Source organism: Eurosta solidaginis, chromosome X, assembly GCF_040869045.1.
Source record: "Eurosta solidaginis isolate ZX-2024a chromosome X, ASM4086904v1, whole genome shotgun sequence".
Lineage (NCBI taxonomy): Eukaryota > Metazoa > Arthropoda > Insecta > Diptera > Tephritidae > Eurosta > Eurosta solidaginis.
In genome coordinates this window covers 145974320-145998216 of record NC_090324.1, presented here as the reverse complement: position 1 = coordinate 145998216, position 23897 = coordinate 145974320, and the positions used below count along the sequence as shown (strand labels likewise).

Genomic DNA, 23897 nt, shown 5'->3' with positions numbered 1-23897 from the left:
TTTAAAACTGTTAAAGTGGAAGGCCGCAAAACACTGGAATTTGAAACAATTAACCTATGTAGTAACCACCGCGTGAGGTTTACGCAACTTGTGTGAAATTTTGAACAAAATCGACCGACGCATCTTTTCAAACATCGGCGACCAACTAACACACATTTTAGCCTTTCTTTTCATATATTAAAATGAAATGCAGATTTTCGTTGCTTTTGAAATTCGGCTTAAAAAGTGCACATGGAAGAACTAAAGACTCTCCTGAATTAAAAAAAATGTCATAGTACATCTGAATCGCGGGCCCCATCAGTACCATTTCAAAAACCGCCACGTAATTATCATCAGGCAATTTCGTAATGTTATCAAAGGTTTCACCGAGATTCTAACAGCGAACCACACGGTGAAACTGCAGTTGCCTTAAATCTAGGTTATCCTGCTTGTATCTGTTTCCTTGCTTAATTCAGTTTATCTCATTTCTACACTAACAGCGCAATTGAGAAATTCTGCCTCTATTAATTTGCGTGTTATGTGGATTTGTTTTTGTAAAGTTTCTTTTTCGTTGAGAATGAGAGGCTTTGTAAACTCGGGCTCAATTTTACATATTTATATTTGTTTGTTTCTATTATGTGTTCAATTTATACTTATTATTAAGAATTCATGAGCCTAACACCGGCTTATAATAACTGAATATTCAATTATTATGTTTTTCTAAGAGAAACTGAAAAGAAAGAAAGAAACATTTACTGGCATATTGCGATGGTACCATTTCGAAAACCGCCACGTAATCATCATCAGGCAACTTCGTAATGTCATCAAAGGTTTCACCGAGATTCGAGCCGCGAATCACACGGTGAAACTGCAGTTGCCCTAACCTTTAGGCTATACTGCTTGTATCTGTATCCTTGCTTAATTCGGTTTACCTCATTTCTACACTAACAACACAATTGAGACATTCTCTCTCTATTGATTTGCGTGCTTTGTAGATTTGTTTATGAAAAGTTTCTTTTTCGTTTTTCGTATTCACTTATTATGTTTTTCTAAGAGAAACTGAAAAGAAAGAAAAAAACATTTACTGGCATATTGCGATAGTACCATTTCGAAAACCGCCACGTAATCATCATCAAAGGTTTCACCGTGATTCGAACCACGAATCACACGGTGAAACGCCATTTTCCTTTAATCTAGGCTATCCTGCTTGTATCTGTTTCCTTGCTTAATTCATTTTATCTCTTTTCTACACTAGCAACACAATTGAGACATTCTGTCTCTATTAATTTCCGTGTTATGTGGATTTGTTTTGTAAAGTCTCTTTTTCGTTGCAAATGAGAGGCTTTGTAAACTCGGGCTCAGTTTAACATAGTTATGTTTGTTTGTTTTAATGGTGTGTTCAATTTATACTTATTATTAAGAATTCATGAGCTGAACAAAAAAAAATTTGTCGACTTCGCTGTGTACGGACGTGTTTCACTCGAGCTCTGTGTTTATTTTGATTCTCGTTCGTTAATCAACTTTATAATTTGTCTAATACAAATATAGTTTTTGTGACAACAAAAGAAAGAAAATTATTGCAATCATTACATTTAAATTAAACAAATAAATAAATATAAATAATTAATATAATAATAATAAAACAATTTGTGCACTACAGAAACTTATACATAATCATTTTGTTTTGACAGTTTGGTCTGTCTTCGTTTTCTACACAAACAATATGCCTTGCTTCTGTGGACAAAGAGTTGAACGCGCGCAAACCAGTGTGCAGTGTGAGAGGTGTAAGGAGGTGTTTCACCTGCAGTGTGTTGTTGGTACTTTGGCTGCTGATTTAACTTACTTTAAAAATGCCGATGAAATTTATATTTGTGGCGATTGTGCTGTCGTTCATCGTGAGGCTGAAATGTCTTCGCTGTACAACAACAACAACAACAGCCTCAATATCAATAATAATAATTTGCAAGTCAACGGTAGTACCAACAACATCAATAATAATAACGAGCATACTAACGCCAACTACATCAACAATAATAGTGAGAAAATGAGTCAAAGAGCGACAGCTAATACACTTGCTGCTCTTCTTAAAGAGAAGGCGAGTATTAATACTCTTATCACTGATCTAAAATCAGTTAACGACAACCTGGAAAAAAAAATGGATAGCATGATTGTTTTTCCGTATTACACCGAAGTAAAGAAAGACGAATTGATAACTGCGCTGGCAAGTGAGGTCAAAGGACTTCAGGTCTTACTTACTGGTTTTCTGAATGAAGCAAATTTAAAAAATTTAAAAAATTCACCCCAAACAAAAACAATAACATGTGTGCTTGCAATGCTTTTATGCCAACATCGCCTTCCACTTTCTCGTCTATTGCTGCTACCAACGTCGCATCTATTGCAAGTTGTCACAACAACAACGCCTCGGTGTCGGCATCTGCATCACATACTCTTCTTACTGTGCCGTATATTTCTGATAACTCTGCGGTCGATCTTCTCTCTGGCGCTTCTACCTTGACTCCGATCGCTCAACATTCTAATAATATAGAAGAGGCAACTGTTGTTAATTTGCATACCACCAAAGCACCTCAACAGTCTGATGGTAAGCAAAATAATCATATTACTGCGCGTCACATTAATGGTGTCAATTTTAATAATCGTGTGGTTGGTCGAAATGCTTCAACAGAGCTAGAAGTAGCCGTAATTAGAAAATGGGTACATCTATCTTCGTTTAAACCATCGGTGTCTGAAGATATGATTGTTGATTATGTAAAGAAGCACTCTGGTATCGATGATCAATTTATTTCTTGCTACAAATTAGTTAAGAAAGACACCCCGCTTCAGAGTCTACGGAAGATTAATTTTAAACTGGGCGTGTCTCCCGAATTCTACTGTCTGCTTTTAGATCCCAACCTATGGCCAACTGGGATAAACGTCCAGCCATTTCGTAACGTCCCAAGGAACTGAAGTGACCGACTTAAATAACAGCGTAGTTAATACTCCTTGTCTTTCTGATTATAATAATATTGATAATCTTAAGCTTCTTAAAATTTATTACCAAAATATTTCTGGAATGCGTACTAAGGCCAAAGAAGTATTTTTATTCACGTCTCGGTGTGAGTTCGATGTTTTTGTGCTAGCAGAAACATGGTTAACTAGCGACTTTTTTGATGCAGAGTTTTTTGATCCGAATATTTTTCATATTTATCGTAAGGGTATAGATGCGCAAAAACAGGCTGTAGTAGGGGTGGGAGTGTCTTAATTTCGGTAAAACGTGCGTTAAGGTCGTCAGTCGTCGCTCTTGGAAACGCAGATTCCCTTTTAGATCAACTGTGTGTCCGCATCTTCGGCACCTTTGGTAGCTTGTTTATCTGCGTATCTTACATTCCGCCTAACAGTTCTGAACACTTATATGCACTCCATATTAATAACATTTTACGTATCTATGAAAACCATGAAGATGACCACTTCTGCATACTGGGTGATTTTAACTTAAACAAGATCGTTTGGTCTGACCTGCTTATGAACGGTGTCTTAACTGCCTCTAATGCTAGCCTTCCACATGAGATCCATGTTCTAGATAGTCTTTCCAGCAATAATCTATCCCAAATTAATTATATTCCCAACATGCTTGGTAACTTCCTTGACCTGTTATTCATTGATGAGAACTTGATCTTTCAGTTACAAGAGTGTAATTTCCCTATCTGTAAACCTGATATGCACCATGTGCCGCTCTTTTTATCCCTTCAGTTTTGTACATTTCCTACAATCTACACATTCGATTCCCAGTCTTTAAACTTTAGAAATGCTGATTAAGGTTCTTTAAATGCAATCTTCAACGAAATTGATTGGAGCTCTATTTTTCTTTCGCGTAATGTTGCTGAGTGCTATGAGATGTTTCTTGAACATATTTACTTGGTCTTAAACTCTAACCTAAATCGGATCCCTCTTCGGAGACATAAGTTACCTTGGTATACGAGAAGGCTTAAAAGACTGAAGAACAAACGAAATAAATATTATAAAGTTTTCATGTCCACAAACGATTTTAGCTTCAGAGAAAAGTATATCAGCCTTAGTAAAGAATTCAATGAACTTGATAAAACTCTCTATAATAATTATATATCTCGGTACGAGGATGAGTTAAAGTCCAATCCCAAAGCATTCTGGAACTTCATCCGTTCTAAGAAAGGATGCTCGAATATTCCTAGCTGTATGACTCTGGATGGTCTTTCCTCCTCTTCTATGCATGACAGCGTAACTCCCTTCGCTGATTTTTTCTGCTGGCGTTGGCACTTATAATTATTACGGTGATTATCTTGGTTCACATTGCGTTGATTTTGGAGCACTTTGCATCACTGACTTGGATGTACAGAATGGTATCTCTGCTTTAAAACTTTCTTATAAAAATGATTCCGATGGCCTCACCTCTTTTTTCCTTAAGAAATGCTGCTCATCCCTATCTGTCCCTTTATCTCAGATAATTAACCTTTCCCTTTCCTCTGGTATTTTCATCGACAAATGGTGAACTCTATTACACCCATCCACAAATCTGGTAACAAGAATGATGTCAGAAATTACCGTCCAATCTCAAAATTAACCACCTTCTCAAAACTTTTTGAAAAGGTTGTAAAAGATAAGTTATTCTTCGCAGTTAAAGAAATTATTGATCCCAACCAACATGGTTCTGTCTGTGGTCGTTCCACCGTAACCAATCTTGCAGTTTTTTCAGAGTACTGCTTGTCGGCCTTTAAGAGTGGATCTCAGGTGGATACCATTTACACCGATTTCTCTAAAGCCTTCGATACAGTCTCTCATGATATTTTATTACACAAGCTTGAGCTCTTTGGTTTCCATTCAGTCTTTCTTCTGTGGTTGCGATCCTATCTCACGAACAGAACAACGTTTGTAGAAATCGATGGTACTGCGTCTTACTCTTTTGTGGTAACCTCCAGAGTACCGCAGGGTAGTACCGCTTCTTTTTGTTTTGTTTATCAATGATATCCGGTCCTGCTTTAATCACACGCAATTTCTTCTCTATGCTGATGACGGCTTCAAAATGAACTCAACAATCTTACTGATTGGAGTCTCAAAAACAAGCTGTTGCTTAACATAAAAAAATGCTTTCACTTAACCTTGTCGCGTACGCGTAATCGTATAAATTCAACTTACTCGATTCTTAACACTCAACTGTCCTCAGTTGAGGTATTTTCTGATCTAGGCGTTCTATTTAACTCTTTTTTTACCTTTGTCAGTCATGTGAATACAGTTATCCCTAAGGCCTTTTCGAATTTGGGCTTTCTGAAGCGTTATGTGAAAGACTTTAAAGATCCCTATACAAGAAAATCCTTTTTTTACTTGTCTTGCCCGGTCTAAGTTGGAGTGCGCTTCAATTATCTGGAACCCATTATATAGTTCTCATTCGGACAGAATCAAGCGTGTACAGCGTAGCTTTACTCGCTTTGCTCTCTATCCACTTCATTTCGTCGATCCGTTTCCATCCTATACTGCACGGTGTTTGCTCATAAACTTGAAATCTCTCTCTAGTAGGCACACGATCCATTCGATAATGTTCATTTTCGACATTGTTAATGGCTTAATTGATTGCGTGAATCTGATCGATCAACTTTGCTTCAGTGTCCCAAATCGCATCCTACGTTCCCACTACGCTTTCCATCTTACTACAGTTAAATCTAATTACACTATCTCGCGCCCATTACTAGGGCTGTCAATGAAATTAACAATATTTACAAACCGCTTGATCTCGATTTCGCAATGCCGAGATCCCAGTTCTTCGATAAGATTACTTCATTTTATTCCTAGTACTCAATTCCAGCCAATTTAGTCAGTAAGTAATTTCTTGTACATTTCTAGTCTGTAAGATATTGTTATCATAGACCGAATAAAGAAAGAATAACACCGGCTTATAATAATTGAATATTCAATTATTTTGTTTTTCTAAGAGAGACTGAAAAGAAAGAAAGATACATTTTCTGGCATATTGCGATGATATTGTTTCGAAAATCGCTACGCAATAATCATCAGGCAATTTCGTAATGTTATCAAAGGTTTCACCTAGATTCTAACCGCGAATGACACGATGAAACTGCAGTTGGTGTTATGTAGATTTGTTTTTGTAATGTTTCGTTTTCGTCGCGAGTGAGAAGCTTTGTAAACTCGGACTCAGTTTTACATATGTATGTTTGTTTGTTTTGATGGTGTGTTCAATTTATACTTATTATTAAGAACTCATGAGCTTAACACCGTAATTATAACGTTTTTCTAAGAGAAACTGAAAAGAAAGAAAGAAATATTTACTGGCATATTGCGATGGGACCATTTAGAAAACCACCACGTAATCATCATCAGGCAATTTCGTAATGTTATCAAAGGTTTCACCGAGATTCGAACCGCGAATCACACGGTGAAACTGGAGTTGCCTTAACCACTAGACTATCCTGCTTGTACCTGTTTCCTTGCGTAATTCAGTTTATTTCATTTCTATACTAACAACACAATTGAGACATTCTGTCTCAATTAATTTGCGTGTTATGTAGATTTTTTTTGTAAAGTTTCTTTTTCGTTGCGAATGAGAAGCTTTGTTAACTCGGGCTCAATTTTATATATTTATGTTCGTTTTAATAGTGTGTTCAATTTATACTTATTAGTAATAATTCATGAGCTTAAGGGGCCAAGTAATGGTGACTTATCCATAACCAGATAAAACAGCTGATCGAACCAACCTTATGGAAATCAATGTAATCGATTAATGGTGCCACCATAACGCTAAAACCATAACTATAGCATAGACAACCAATTGGTTTTTGGTTTTTCCCCATATCCATAACCTAAAAATATTTAAGTTGGAGAATTTATTAACTTTTTGTAGATTTTGTTTATTGTTTTGGATACGTTTTGAAGAAATTTATTTTTTGTGGTATATGTTTGCAATTTTTTGCGTTTTCTTCATTTTTATGAAATTTTCATGATTTTTATGTTAAGGCCCAAATAACTGATGCTAATTTGATATGGATAAGTAAAAATATGGCTATGACTATGGCGTTAGGGTTAAGGAAGTTTAATTGGTCCTTAAAACCGGCTTATAATAATAGAATATTCAATTATTATGTTTTTCTAAGAGAAACTGAAAAGAAAGAAAGAAACATTTACTGGAATATTGCAATAACACCATTTCAAAAACCGCCACGTTATCATCAACAGGCAATTTGGTAATGTTATCAAATAGATTCGAGCCGCAAATCACACGGCGAAACTACAGTTGCCTTAACCGCTAGGCTATACTGCTTGTATCTGTTTCCTTGCTTAATTCAGTTTATCTCATTTCTACACTAACAACACAATTGAGACATTCTTTCTCTATTAATTTGCATGTTATGTAGATTTGTGTTTGTAAAGTTTCTTTTTCGTTGCGATTGAGAAGCTTTATCATCAAAGGTTTCACCGAGATTCGAACCGCGAATCACACGGTGAAACTGCAGTTGCCTTAACCTCTAGTTTCCTTGCTTATTTCACTTTATCTCATTTCTACACTCTCGTTGCGCTAGACCTATCAAAAGCCTTTGATACGGTCAACCACGGCAAGTTACCGCAAGACCTGGAAGGGCCTACCCCCCCCCCCCCCCCTCAAGTCTTAAAAGGTGGACCCCAAATTATCTGGGAGGCCGGCAGGCATCGGTGCAATTTAGAAACGCAACATCAAAACCAAGAAGAAATAAGCCAGGGGTGACACAGGGTAGTGTCCTATCCCCACTTTTGTTTAACTTCTACATATCAAAGCTACCTTCGCCACCAGAAAGAGTTACAATCGTTTCCTACGCCCATGACCACAGGCCCAGGCCCACAGATCGATCAGCTTTGCAACGAAATAAACGGCTACCTCCCTGATCACTCCAGTTTTTTCGCCTTGCGAAACATGACAATATCACCGACTAAATCATCGGCGACCTTATTTACAACATGGACGTCCCAAATGTCGACCATATTGAACATCCACGTCAATGGCACCACGCTACCGACTGTCTTGCAACCCAAAATCTTGGGTGTGAGCTTTGATCAGGATCTACATTTTGGTGAGCATGCAGCCGCAATTGTACCGAAAATCCAGAGCCGCAATAAAATCCTCAAATCTCTTGCTGACAGTACTTGGGGTAAAGATAAAAAACGCTCATTACTACTTACAAAGCAATTGGCCAGCCGATTGCATGCTACGCGTCCCCGATATGGTCGCCAAGCCTAAAGACTACTCACTGGAAGAAGCTACAGGCCTGCCAAAGTACTGCCCTCAGAATATCCTCCTATTGAATATCCAGAAACCTGGGAATCCCAACAGACATCTGACTGATGAGCCAACACCTTCCAGGGGCTTAAGGAGTCATCTACGTAAGCATTATGAGGAAATAAACTCTGACTGAAAAGGGCAAAGAAAGCAAAAACAACACAGTGTCCAATGGTCAGGCAACTACGATTTTCAGCGAGTTGACCGTGGTTCGATCCTTGGTGAAATCTGTTGGAAAAAACATTACGAAATTTCCTGACGATGTATATTAAGTAAACTTGAACACTCCATTAAACATAGAAACATATAAACATACTAGAGTACCTGGCAGACTTTGTTGGGGAAGGGATCCCCCCTCCAAAGCCAACGAAACTCTGAGAATATGTGACACAGATATCCAAAGTTTACCTTTTCAAGGAGTTATTTTTAAGGATTTATTTCATAAGCAAGTGCTTAAACGTGTTGCTTACTGAGGCTTCGAAGTACAATGACTATGTATATAGTACGATCATTCAATGGAAAATCGTAAACTTTCGCTGATTTTCGAATTTTTTTTTTTAGCATCCAATATATTTTGCCAACTGTATACATAGAATACATCTAACAAATTTTTGGTTTTTTAAAAGTAATTCATAATTAATTAAACTTAATAAATTTGATGGGCATGGATGGATTGCTCTCAGTAGTGCATCCATTTTTTTAAGAATTTATTAATACCACTTAATAAACTTGGTGGGCATGGATGGATTGCTCTTGTACTGCAACTATTTTGTTAAGAATTCATCAGCGTTGAAGATCTGTGATTGACTTTCTTTTCAGGCGCGTGAAATTAGTTGGTCTTGCTGACAGGGCTAGAAAGAATGGGTTGGGGTGAGTTAGAAGCCTCGTGTTGTATGAAATAGCATACTTTTTAATTTCTTCAGCTATTGTTGGAACCTTTAGATCCCGTTGTAGCTGGTTTCTAGTCACATAGTAGGGTGCGTTTACAATCATTCTAAGGGTTTTCGATTGGAATCTTTGGAGAATTTCTATGTTTGAGTTTGGTGCAGTTCCACCACAGTTGTATTCCATATATCCAAATTGGTTTTATGATGGCTGAGTAAAGCAGGACTTTGTTATCAACTGATAATTGTGAATTTCGGTTCGTAAGCCAGTACATATTTCTTAGTTTGATACCAAGGGCTTTTCCTTTGTTGAATATGTAGGTCCCGCAGGTTAATTTTCTGTCGAGGTACATACCAAGGTACTTTGTTTCGTCGCTTTGTGGTATATTAATATCGTTGAGTTTAACGGGTGGGCAAGTGTTACGTCTGGTAGTAAACGTCACTTGAACGGATTTTGATTCATTGGATTTGATCCTCCATTCCTTCATCCAATGGGTAATTTTGTTTAAACTTCCTTGGAGCTTGAGTGAACGCTAGGGTTAGGATCAAGGGCCAGCACCGCAGTATCATCGGTAAACGTGCCTATAGTGACGCCTTCTGCTATTGGGAGGTCATACGTGTAAAGTATATAAAGTATTGGGCCCATTACACTGCCTTGCGGAACGCCTGCTAAGCACTCATAAAGGGCAGTCTAATCCACACCTTGTTTAACGAAGAAATAACGATCTTTTAGATATGATTGTATAAATAAGAAGTAGTTTATAGGGAGGGTGTATTTTGCTTTGTAGAGAAGTCCGTCATGCCATACGGGATCAAAAGCTTGTTAAATATCTAGATTTTCGAATTTGGCTCCTCAATGCCAGTATACTTTAAATATATCAAGACGCAAGTTTGCAATGAAGAATGGAAGCAAAATTGCTTCCAATTTCCTTACTACCGACGATAGGACGCTTCCTAAGGCAGGTTCTATGTACCGGAGCGGCACGGGATTTTCCCGATCATGGGCTGTCATTTCAGTATAACCCAATTTAATTTGTTGTCTCGCTACGTCACTTCCTCTTGCTTAGTGCTCAGCTTTCGCCTGGAAATGCGGTATGGTTTCTGGTATTCTACTTTTCTGATGTAATAATATTAGCAGGTCGCTGCATTGAAAGGAGTATGAGCAGGTGGTTTTTGTTGTTGTAGCAATAGGACAATCCTCGAAAATTTTGACGAGTGTTACCGACGTTCATGGTCTTTTGCCGAATGCAGTTCCGGCACGATCCGGTAATAAGCACCATTAAGTTACTAGCTCGACTATATTGGGAACGATCTAGCATGACCACATTAAACTTTTTAGGCTATTCCGCCTTTCCATCCCTTAGATTTATGAAGAAATTGGGGGCGGCCGAGCCTCGGCTGCTAAAGAAACAGGATTCGCCACGGGTAGGTGAAGTTGACAGTGGTCAGATGTCAAGTAAGCATTGATTATTTGCCCTACTAGCTGCCTGCCTCTGGTGTCGACTGGCAAGCTGGAACTGTAGAATAAATTAAATTATTTATTTCGGTAGAGGCAACATTAAGTTCCGAATACGCTAAATGTTCAATGTAGAATAAAATAAATGATTTATTTGGGTAGAGGCACCATTAAGTGCCGAATACCCTAAATGTTCAAACAAGATTATTTAAGAAGTGCCACCCTCGAGTGCCGGATACCGAAATTTTCTTTATTAATAAGAACTTCAGCGTATTTTTACGTAATTCTTATGCGCTAATTAGTTACTACATAAACATATACATATTTACTCTAATTCTTACATTCTTACTAAGTCTAACAAAAGTCATGTAGCCAAGCGTACGCTTACACATTCGTACACACATTCATAAGCTGCTTCAATGCACTTGCTGAAAGCGTGTGAAAATGTTGGAGTAGGGGAATACGCGTGTGAAAATATTGGAGTAGAGGAATACGCGGTGTCAGCAAATTCTTAGTTACAGACTAAACAACTTAAACACCGCGCGTGTTATGTGTGTAGATATATGTATATGCATTCACGTCTCTTTTCAAAAAGAATTGATGGCGATTCTATTTCATTTAATGGCTTTTGATAATTTGTATTTATTTCAGATTTTTTTATTTGTTTATATATTTATTCATGCGGTATATTTTTCTTACTTTTTTGTTGTTACTTTTTTTTTGCTTTTCTTTTGAACATTTTGCTTAAGCATAGGATTATGTTTATGATAATAAAAAATGAAATGATTTTATTTTTGATTGTTTGTGCATTTCTCTTTTCAAAAAGAATCGAAGGCAATTCTATTTCATTTAATGGCTTTTGATAATTTGTATTTATTTCAGATTTTTTTATTTGTTTATATATTTGATCATGCGGTACATTTTTCTTACTTTTTTGTTGTTACTTTTTTTTTGCTTTTCTTTTGAACATTTTGCTTAAGCATAGGATTATGTTTATGATAATAAAAAATGAAATGATTTTATTTTTGATTGTTTGTGCATATCTCGTGTACAATAATTTTCTTGATTTATATGTTTGTTTGTACATTGTTTAGGCCACAGGCCTAAATATATCTCCCCTCCCTCGTAACATAATTTTCTTAGTTATTTTCCTTCGTTTACTACCACCCACATATGCTTGTGATCACTAATACACACAGGCATGTGTGAGTGGGAGTACGCATATATCTTAGACTTTTACCGCTGTGAGCCCGCGGTATAGCAACTTTGTTGCCGGGAAACCCAACGAAGGAGCTGTATCTCGGGTTCATCGGCTCATGTCGCAAAGAAGCTCGTCCTCTTTGAATCCAGCAGCCAGCAAAGGTACACGTAATCGCCCGTTCACGTAAGTTGTCAATTGCATAAAATATATTCAATAATTTCCGAAAATATATTTAACATTTTCATTTTCACAACATCTGTTAATAATTTTCCTTAACACTTGTTGTATTTATACATATTGAATAAAAAACACTGTGAATTTCCTTTTTTTATTAATACGAAATCTTTTTGGTGTTTTTATTTTCTTCCTTTCTTTTCGCCTTAAACTATTTTTTAACAAATACGTGGGTGCGCGCCGTTGCCACCACGCATTTGTACGTGGTCCTTACCACGCCGGTAAGAAGAGCCAATCAATAATAATTACAGTCCACTCAACTCTCTAGGCATTAAAGCAAATATCAGCATACCAAACTCGTGAGAATACACAGGAAAAACCAAAAATTTCAACAGCAAATAACACAACTTTCTTGGTGGTACCAGCGATTTTATATCCAATATACAACAACTGATAAATTTTGGTGGTACCTTTTGGAAACATCCAACAACAAAATTTAATTCACATGCGAGTACTCCGAATCAACGAATTAATAAAGGTACGTGGTTGAAAATATCCGTGCTAGGTAGGGTTTTCCTTTTCACTTTTAATAAAACTTCTAAATAAAATTACAAATTACAAAGTGACTCTTTATATGTAATAGTGCAAGTGATATTGTTTTTTTTCTTCGTGAAGTGAGAAGTTTTTACTTTGTGCAAAAATAGAAAAAGGCGCTTAACGCAGTTATTTAAAGTTTGTGCAACACGCCTTGTGACTATCCGGAACAATCCCCCACCAGCGGTAAGATTTTCCGGACACAGATCAAGGTAGCACAACACTGCTCTAAAGGGTTAACATGACCTCAAACACCGATTTGCGTCACTTTTCTATTTTCACCTTTGCAGGATTTATCTGAAAAAATTCATTTAATCCACTGCACAAAATTCGATTTGGTAAGGTTACTTTTTCAGAAACCTGTAAATTTATTTTAGGCGCACATTTAATTAAATAAAATTTTCTTCCACATAAAAATCGCTTGCACTTGTTTACACGGGCAATACGTTTGCAATTTAGTTTGGTGCTATAGTACAAAGTGCACTTAGTTATATACACATATATTGTTGTTGTTGTTTGGGTGGCCAAAAGGCTTATTTCTTGTTCAATTTTTTAAAAATTGAATTATTTTTATTTTTCACTTGCGGCGATACACAAATCAGTTTTTGACTGATCTAATTTTTTGTGATACAAAAGATCACAGCATTTGGTTAAATTACCAAAAAGTCCATAACGAACGTTCATACATTTCTTTATCTTTTCACTAACACCACTTTCTTCACTAGCCATTACTTATTGGCTTAGACAATTCAGTAGCAAATCTGCATTAGCACATTCCTTAACATTTACGTGGGTGCGCGCCGTTGCCACCACGAAATTGTACTTATCCCACTTGGCACATAAGCCTCTGTACAGTCCTTTTCACGATAGCCATAACTTATCGGCTTACACAGTCAATTGGTAAATTTGTGCATACATACGCATACACCAAATCCTTTCACTTGTCACATTATCACTTCCAAGTTCTGTCCTTTGGCGACATTTTCACTCACTACTCTCTGCAAAGGCAATTTCTGTATAAACTTTTGGGTTTTTATTTTTATCCACAATGGAGACCTCTACACGCCAAGCAGATGCAGTGACGGAGTATGAAAATGACTTCAACGACATGTCACCTTCACAACACAGTAAACACTCCCTAATATACCAAAGGGATGAGTTAAAAACTCTGTGGGAAGCTACGAAGGTGACATACGAAAAGCTCTTAGGTTCATCAGAGCTTGATTCAAAGGACTTATCGGCTATCAAGAAGAAGCATAAAATGTGCTATTTCAGCTTCCTAAAGTGTCAGGCGGCAATAGCTGAGCTTTTGGAAAATTTTGAAAAGAAAGATAAGAAAGTAGATGTCTCAGATAATATGGAATATCATGTGCGCCTGCCAGCATGTGATACGGATATTTTCAAAGGTGACTATATTTCATGGCCGTCTTTTAGGGACATGCTCACTGCCATATATATTAATAATAGTAAACTCCATGCAGTGCAAAAACTATACTATTTAAGGCAAAAAACTCAAGGGGAGGCCAAAGAGATAGTGGAACGGTGTTCCTTAACAACAGACGGTTTCGATACAGCGTGGAAAAATTTATGTGACCGATACGAAAACAAACGTATCTTGGTCAATGCCCAATTAAAAATTCTTTTTAGTTTTAAAGCAGTTGAGAGCGAATGCGGTAGCTCCATTAAAAAACTGCAAAGTGAAATAAACAATTGTATCTCAGCGCTTCAATGTCACAAGATTGACATATCAAACTGGGATGCAATTCTAACGTATTTGTGCTCCACAAAACTGCCAGAAACCACACTGGCTCTATGGGAACAAACCATAGAAAATAAAACAGAAATTTCAAAACGATTAGGGTCCTACCAGGCAAGTGCAACAGTAGCCAAACCTACGTGTAAGATGTGCAAAAGTCCTGCACATCGAATTTCAAAGTGTGAAAAGTTCTTACGTTTAACACCCAATAAACGGTTTGAACAAATTAAGAGCAGCCGTGGGTGTATAAACCGCCTTTCTGCTGGGCATTCGGTGACAAAGTGCACCAGTCAAATGAACTGTGCCACATGTCATTTAAGACATCATACGCTGCTTCATATTTCGAATCAGCCAAAACCAATAAATACTCCTGACACTATCGGAGCATCTACCTCACGGGAAGCTCAAATACGACGCAATGCTGAAAGAGAAAACGCTCCGATTAATAATGTGAACTCATGTTTCGCAAACACAAATAAAGGGGTATTACTAGGGACAGCTCAGGTCAATATTCGTTTTAATGGTGTTGACTATTCGGCGAGAGCCCTAATAGACTCGGGATCTGAATGTTCATTCATTACCGAGAAACTAAAGCGCAGAATTAATCTGCCATCCAAACGCCTGCATGCCCAAGTTTCGGGCATCAGTAATACAATGTCTGCACAAGTAAAAGAAGCGTCCAACATACAATTGCGGTCACCAACAGACCCATTAATCGAGATCAATACGATCATGCTGGTTTTACCACAATTAACAGGGAATCTTCCAACTTGCCAAATAAACGCAATGACTAGGCAAGCATTCCCTGACTTAGTACTGGCTGACAAAAGATTCTTTGTCAATGAGCCAGTCGACTTAATTCTGGGCGGAGACATATACCCCCAAATTATGCTAGGCGGTATCAGGAAGGACGTGCTAAACACATTAATAGCACAGGAAACGGTGTTCGGCTGGATTTTGACAGGCCGGACAGATGCGGTTGATACAAATAAGACCCTAGTTTCATATTTCAATGAGGTCACTTTAGATAAACAATTGGCGGCTTTTTGGGAGATAGAGGAAATTCCAAAGAAAAGGAGCATCAATAACGATGACACTTACTGCGAGGAGCTATACAAATTCACAACAGTTCGGAACAACGATGGCAAATACGTAGTCTCCTTACCCTTTAGGAAAGAGTTTAACTTAGGCCCCTCATTAAGAAGTGCGTGCTCTCAATTCTATCGCAACGAGACACGACTTGCGAAAAACCCAGTCCTTCAAACGGAATACAATAGAGTTGTATCCGAATATGAAACTTTAGGGCACATGAAACAAATAGGCAATATTTCGCCAGACTCAAATGACTGTTACTTCCTACCTCACCATGCTGTTATAAAGGAGGGAAGTACAACGACAAAAGTCAGAGTCGTATTTAATGCATCTTGTCCTACCACTAGTGGCAAAAGTCTAAATGATGCCTTATATCCAGGTCCGATTCTTCAATCCGACCTGACAATTCTTATACTACGTTGGCGGCTGTTCAAATACGTATTTAACAGCGACATAGAGAAAATGTATCGCCAAATATGGGTCAATGAAGACCAAACAAAATATCAGCGAATCATATTTCGCAAATGCCCCGAAAACCCAATTAACATTTATGAATTGAAAACGGTAACCTTTGGGGTTAATTGTGCTCCGTATCTTGCGATTCGAACGCTGCACCAACTAGCTGATGACGTGGAGACATCGCATCCAATGGCAGCAGATATACTGCGATGATGACGTACTCGCCGGTGGACACAGCATCGAAATTGCAATCAAGCAAGGGACGAAATATCATTGGCATTGCAATCGGCAGGTTTCCCATTGCGAAAATGGACGTCCAACTGCAAGAAAATCCTACAGGCTATACCGAAGCAACACCTATTAAGCGAGGATTTTCTTGAGTTTGAAGACACCAGCATGGTAAAAGCACTCGGTATCAGGTGGAACGCCCATTTCGACTACTTTTACTTCACAGCGAAACCCTTTGACAATAACCACGCCGTAACAAAAAGGTCAATACTTTCTGCGATCGCAAAACTTTTCGACCCTCTTGGCTGGCTGGCACCAGTCGTAATTGTAGCCAAAATAATAATGCAAAATATTTGGTTGGAAGGGACAGGCTGGGATGAAGATGTGTCTGAAACTACTCTACATCGGTGGCAATCATTCATGACGGACTACGAAAAGATCAACGATATACGCATACCGCGATGGGTTCACTACACATTGAAGGACAATGTCGAAATACATGGATTCAGCGATGCCTCGGAAAAAGCATATGCCGCCACTGTTTTCCTGAGGGTACAAACAAAAGTCTTCACCAACCTATTGATGGCCAAAACGAGAGTAGCCCCGGTCAAAACCATATCATTGACACGACTGGAACTCTGCGGCGCAGTCCTACTTGCAGAAATTATAGAGTCGGCCATAGAAAATATGCAACTTTCAAACATTAAAGTAACCCTTTGGACAGATTCGACTATAGCACTGGCATGGATCCGAAAACCACCATGTTCGTGGTCAACGTTTGTGGCACATCGAATAACGAAAAACATCGACAAAGTTGGAGACAAAGTATGGCGTCATGTAGACTCTGCGTCAAACCCTGCAAATTTGGCGAGCAGAGGCCTCCTCGCTTCGGATCTAATCGACAATTCTTTGTGGTGGCAGGGACCTTCTTGGTTACAAGAAGACAACGAAAATTGGCCAACACAAGAAGAAGATTACAATACGAATATGGAGGAAAAGAGGGTGAAAGTTCATACAACTTCGGTCAAAAATAACTTTGATATTCTGGATAGGTTTTCCGATCTACCGAGGGCTTTGCGGGTTATATCCTATATTCTTCGGTTTTTCCAGAATACGCACCCAACAACTAAGGCCTCTTTTAAAAGGGATTCTCATTCAATAGCTCCTGACGAAATAGAAAAAACAACACGAAGATTGATAACAATATGCCAGAGGCAACATTATCAAGAAGAGTACGCAAATTTGAAGTCAGGAAAACTAATAAATGGGAAGAGTGAGATTTTACCCCTGAACCCATATATAGATGAAGAAGGCATCATTCGAACTGGGGGGCGGATTGGGGTATCGAAGACATGTCCCATAATGAAAGTCATCCCATTATTCTTCCTTATACTTGCAGGTTATCCAGACTTATAGTCCAATCCACCCAAACCACCCTGCATGGAGGGAACCAGCTGATGCTATGTCATATCCGCACTCAGTACTGGATCCCACGTGTTAAAATAATGATGCGGTCTGTTATCCACAACTGTAAGGTCTGTACTATTTACAGGAAGCGGACACAAACGCAACTTATGGGGATCCTTCCGAAGGAGCGCACCACCTTTTCTAGGGCCTTCCCCAACACTGGGGTAGATTTCGCGGGACCTACCTACCGAGGGAGGTGATGTCGAATTTCAAAAGGATATGTTTGCCTGTTCGTCTGCTTTTCGACGAAAGCCATCCATCTGGAAGCGACAAACGACCTTAGTACCGGGTCCTTCCTAGCTGCCTTCGCCAGATTTGTATCCAGACGAGGCTGTCCGAAAAACGTTTACTCCGACAATGGTACTAACTTTGTCGGAGCTTCGCGATCGTTACGATCTGAGTTTAAGGCATTTCTGCGTGAAGCAAGGGACGGAACATTGAATAAATATAGCCATCACACTTTAGAATGGTATTTTATACCGCCAAGCGCTCCTCACATGGGAGGTTTGTGGGAAGCTGGGGTAAAAAGTTTTAAGACACACTTTAAAAAGATCGCGTCCGACCATAAATATACTTTAGAAGAGTTTACAACCCTCTTATGTCGAATTGAGGCCTGCCTCAACTCGAGACCTCTAAGTCCCTCATCTAACGACCCTTCCGACCTAGAGCCGCTTACTCCAGGCCATTTTCTCGTAGGCGGGCATCTTTTAGCTCCACCTGAACTCGATTGTAGTGAAAACCCTGCCTCAATTGTAAACCGATGGCAAAAGATGAAAGCCCTTCATCAAACCTTTTGCAAAAGATGGAAATCGGAATATCTCACCGAGATACAGAAACGGTATAAGGAGGATAACCTACAACCGAGGGAGTGGAAAATGGGGAGAGTCGTCAACACACACCCAGGTTCCGATAACCGTGTACGTGTTGTTGACGTTCATACAATGAAGGGACAAATTACGAGACCAATCGCGAAATTGGTACTACTTCCGCCCAACGACAAGGAAAATTAACTTTAATAGTCCATATCCCTTTATTCCAAATAACCCAGCTCTCGTTCATCCCGCACGAGGCCAACACACCGATAACCCTGCTCTCATTCCCCTGAACAAGGCCAACATACCCTAACGCAGACTCACTATCTGCCCCAGAATACAATTGAATTAGCAATCACACCCCAAACATCAATTGCCATATGAACCACACATTCAAACTTAAAAGTATTTTCGAATATAAAATTAAGGTACACGTCGTAAAGGTTTAAAAGTGCAAATAAATGTTTAACAAGCCGGCCCAATAAAACCCCACGGCGTTCTTTGCCCTAACCCAAATAAGCATGCGTTGCGACAATGTAAAGCATGTGTGCAAACGTCGAATCTAAATGTCACGCAGAACAAAAATTGGAAATCGAGTTAGGTTTTCACGCAGCAAATTCAACTTGGGTTGCTCTCATATAACTTGTATGTACATGAGACATTTTTTGACAGAAAATTACTTGCGTGCGTTTATATTGGGTTGGCTGTAAGAAACACAAGGTGGTGTTCTGAATAGCAATCCGGCCTGTTCTGGATTCCGACTCGCTTTGAAAGGTCAGGCGGGGTTGATTCCGAGTCGATTTCTTTTTCGTGTTCTCATTTCCGATTTAAACAAATCGATTCGAAGCTGATTTCGTATCGTTTTCATATCGAGTCGATAATAAAGCGAAACAGCTGTTTTTATTTATTTTGGTTTTAGTTAAATTAAAATTGTGCAAAAATTTGAACAAAATGCCAGCACCAATGGTTTTCGGAAATGCAGAGGCAACAAGACAATTGCAATTTTGCATAAAAAACGCTAAAGAATCGATCGATCGAAATTGAGAACACGTCGGCTTGCTTTCGACCGGAATCGCTTTGCTTAGGTGGGACAATTCTTGATAGGAGTTTTCAAATTGGGATTTATTATACTAAATAAACAAATAGTCCAGCAAAACGTTGTAATAAATCTTCTAAATAAAATGAATAATTTAATAAAACTTATTTGTGGGGAAAATAATGTAATGATCTGTGCTTAATGGGCTAAATACTTTCGATTCCGGAGAACAGGTCCGAATAACTTAAATCCCAATTTGAATACCTAATATTTTCCACATAAGACAATTAAAAGCGGAACATTAAACTAAAATAAAGTGACTAACACAAAAGGGTATTAACTCAGATTTCTGCACACTATCCTTTATGTGCATTGCATTCCAACCAAAGAAATTTCGCAAACTATTTGGAACATACTAGAACCGGGAGACTTGGGTGTTGAAGTATTAAGCATCAAAATCAACATTTCAGACGCTATTTTATAGTTAAGCAAATAAAATGCATTTTCAAACCCTACTCACACGTACATCTGTCTTCAACTTAAGTATGCTTTGAGAATCATTTCAAGAGAGTAGCTAAACCCCTGGAGCCTACTAAAGAATTTGGCATCGCTGACTTCGTTTATTCTTTCAGTAAATCGGGATAAAGAATTTTTGAAAAGAAGAAAAGCTGCACCCATCTCGGGTAACTTAACAACTTGAGGTCAATTTGAAGCATGCCCGACTTGGGCCATTTTATTTAAATTCATGGTTCTTTTCTAATTTTTGGAAAAAAGTTATGCGTAGAGAGCATGTAAAAGGCAAGAAATCAACAAATTAATCTGGCTCAGGATCTTTGCAACGAGATGATGGCGTATCTGACCAACATTATGGCTCATTACCGCGAGAGATTTCGAATCGTCATTCACTACTACTCACCTGAACGATATCCATATAATAGCGTCCCTCTTCAACCGCTCCTTGTATTTCATAATGCAGCGCTGCAGCTTCTGACGTTGGTACGTTGCCATCGTCGGGCAATAGCGAAAGAGTTGTATGCGTTAGCCATGTTGATTACACAATCTTCCCTCAGAAAAAAAGAATATAATTATATTAATAAGCCTTCAGTACCTCCAAGATGTAATTTTATACACACCTACGCTTCCTTTGTGTGATATCCACCGGCAAATGTAGGACAGACTTGGCTCTATCGACACCCGCTACCTCCGGTTCCAGCGCGCGTTGTTCTGGTCGGCACTTAGATATAAAGAATGTTTAGCAGCACAACTTGCAACAGCACCTTATCAATTGTCAATGGTTATGAGCGTTTTGCCGGTATAGCAAGCCGTTTTTAAGTGCCCAAAGTTTCGCCTTCGTATGACGTATGCCAAAGCGGTGGCATATAGAAAAGTGGTGAAAGATCGCTTGACGATAGAAAGCTGACGATTAAGTTATTGAGTCCGGTTGAGCAATGTAAATTCAGTCGTGGAACTTGTTTTCGACAGCGCTCCATTATGTGCAAGATTTTGGATTAAAATAGAAACCAAATTGCTCTTTAGAACGTAAACACTTCCAGTTACCTCATTTTACTTCCTTTATATTAGGCCCATTTCAAGTTGTCAAGTTTCATCACAAAATTTTGCATTAGTTCTACTTAATTATATTTTTGTATCTTTAATCTAATACAAACTGTCAGCATGAGTTCAAAATTGCCGGTGTAATAAAAAAGGTTAGCAAATCTTACAACATTACAAATCAAGAGGAATCTGGATTCCAAGACGATGATGAAACTTTAGCAAATATCATGACCGCTGAAGAATACCTCCAACATAAGGATATATGTACAAAGGCTCGAGTATGAACAGCTGATTTTTTTTTTTGGATATGGTGAACTCTGATGGTTTGCTAGTTTGCGCAAAGGGTTTGCACTACGATAGCGTACTTACAAATATATTAAAAGTGTACAGCGATCCAGGCAATTTAGTGCTTGTAATGAATTGTTTAGATTGGGAGGAGCATTATTATAAATCTAAATTGGAACAGAAATATGTACATGAAGTAACGTACACAGTTACGGACAGAGAACGCGTTTACTTGGAAGACGGCATTCAATTCATAGGCACACGAATTCTAGGGGTTGATCTTTTAAAGCGTCGTTCACCCAGTGAGCTAATAACGGGCATCGTTGTGCTACGCGCACACACCATTATTGAATCCTGTCAAGAACATTTGCTTTGCGTCTCGTATCGTATGAGTAATAAAACTGGTTTTATAAAAGCATTTTCCAACAGCGCCGAAGCTTTCACAAGTGGATTTAGTTATATTGAGTGCACTATGCGTAATCTGTTTGTAAAACAATTAGTTATTTGGATGCTATTGTACAACAATCACTGAAGCCTCATGAGGCACAAACTATTGAGTTGCATGTTCCCATGACGCTGATACAAACACGTCTGCTTAATATAATCAATTGTTAGTGTGTGAAATTAAGCGTATAAACAGACCGGAAGATTTGGAAGAGATCACAGTAGAGAATTGTATAACAAAAAATTTCATAATATACAGCAAGCGCAACTGGATTGTATTTGGCATCAATTGAATTCGCAGACTACATTGATAGTAGCTGATTTGAAAATTTTACGCAATCTTATGATTTCCAATACATATCATGATGCAGTGGCCGCGTATGCACTAACCAAACGTTATCACACTACAGAGTATGCGTTTCGTAATTCGGGTTGGACGTTTTTAGATTCAGCTGAGCAAATATTCAATTTAACCAGAGAGCGCGTTTACAATGCACAAGGTGAGTTTGAACATGAACCCTATCCCAAATGGAAATTTTAGCTGAAATACTCAAAGTTGAAATACCGGGCGATATGAAACGTTCACGTCCCGACTGCGTAAGTGCCACCCAAAGTCGTAATACTTTTTCATGATACACGTACCTGCCTTCAATTGCGTCTATTTCTCACACAAGGTGGTGAACGCTTTCTCTTATTTGCTGCAAGGCAGCATGAGATACCAATCGGTAAACTAGCTGATTGCTATAAGTTAAGGAAATTGTAAATGCACTAACGCAATTTGAGAAAACTCTCAGCGGCAAAAACACAAGCACACAAAAGAGGAACAGCACTCAACCAAATGCGAAAGAGAATGACGTTCTAAAGAATGAAGCTTCGGACTCAGAACAAAGCACCCCTATGGTTGAGCTGACGCAGCTGTTGACTGATGCTAATGGTGATGAAGATCTTGCAGCAAAATATTTTCAAGAAAGTTATATGCTAACTATTACACAATTAAGTGATGCTGACGAAACTTTAACTTATGCTGGCGCCGATGCAATTGCAAGCGGGGCTACGGAGACCTCTATTATGGATACCTCGGTTTCGAGCCATTTTCACAGCAAGAACACCTGGATATAACTGCGGCTGTGGCGGCACGTAAACAACCACTAATCTGCATACAAACATTCAAACCAGAACGAGAGGGTGGTATGTCACTCGATCGCATACTCGATGAAATACAACCACAGTATGTTATAATGTATCATTGTAATGTGGCCGCAATAAGACAATTGGAAAGATGGGAAGCGCGTCAACGGCGCGCTCCGAAAGATCGGACGCATGTATCCTTCCCTTTACATGCGCACACCGTAGAAGAACAATCGCATTTGACTAGCTGGCGACGTGAGAAGCAAGCATTTAGAATGATTATTAAAACGAAGCGTGTAATGGTTATACCAGAGTACCAAGATGGCAAAACAGATGAAGCTTTCATGTTGTATAGAACCTATGCAGAAACTGAAGGCGTGGACGCGGCTAATGCGGCTAGTCGTGAAGCAGGCGGTCAAGCGAGCCTCATACCTTTTGTTTCAGCCAAATTATCGTAGATATGCGTGAATTCCGTTCTGATTTGCCATGTTTAATACATAAACGAGGCATGGAGGTGCAACAAGTTACTATCACGATTGGCGACTATATACTCACACCAGATATTTGTGTTGAACGTAAATCAATCTCCGACTTAATTGGTTCACTAAATCCCGGACGCTTATACAATCAATGTGCACAAATGCAACGTTATTCTGCCAAACCAATAGAAAGCAAAAACATATTTTCTTGGGAGTAATATAAAGCCAACATATTTTCGTGTCGAATTGAATGGCACAAATAATCCCAATATGCTATATATAATTCGAAAAGGCCGTTTATACATATTTCCATGAAGCGAAAATCTGGAAGGAAAAGAAGAAACTCAATTAATTAATAAAAATATAACCAAGTCTATGAGTGTACTCACCGCCGCGTGTTAAATGAATGACATTTTTTTCATTCAGGAAATGGAAGAGCGACATCTGCTAGTCAAAATCTCCACTCCATTTCTGACTGTCAATGCACTGTGTTACCGACATTATGCCTTACGCGTTGCTACCCGCAACACATGTCGCGTATTACATATCTCGATCAATCATTCATTTGGTCGAGATTTA

General features: G+C 38.6%; 1 pseudogene; it reads left to right on the top strand.

Moving 5' to 3' along the window:
* Positions 1–1702: 1702 nt before the first annotated feature.
* Positions 1703–23536, top strand: LOC137235181 (DNA repair endonuclease XPF-like; annotated as a pseudogene).
* The last annotated feature ends 361 nt before the right edge of the window (positions 23537–23897 follow it).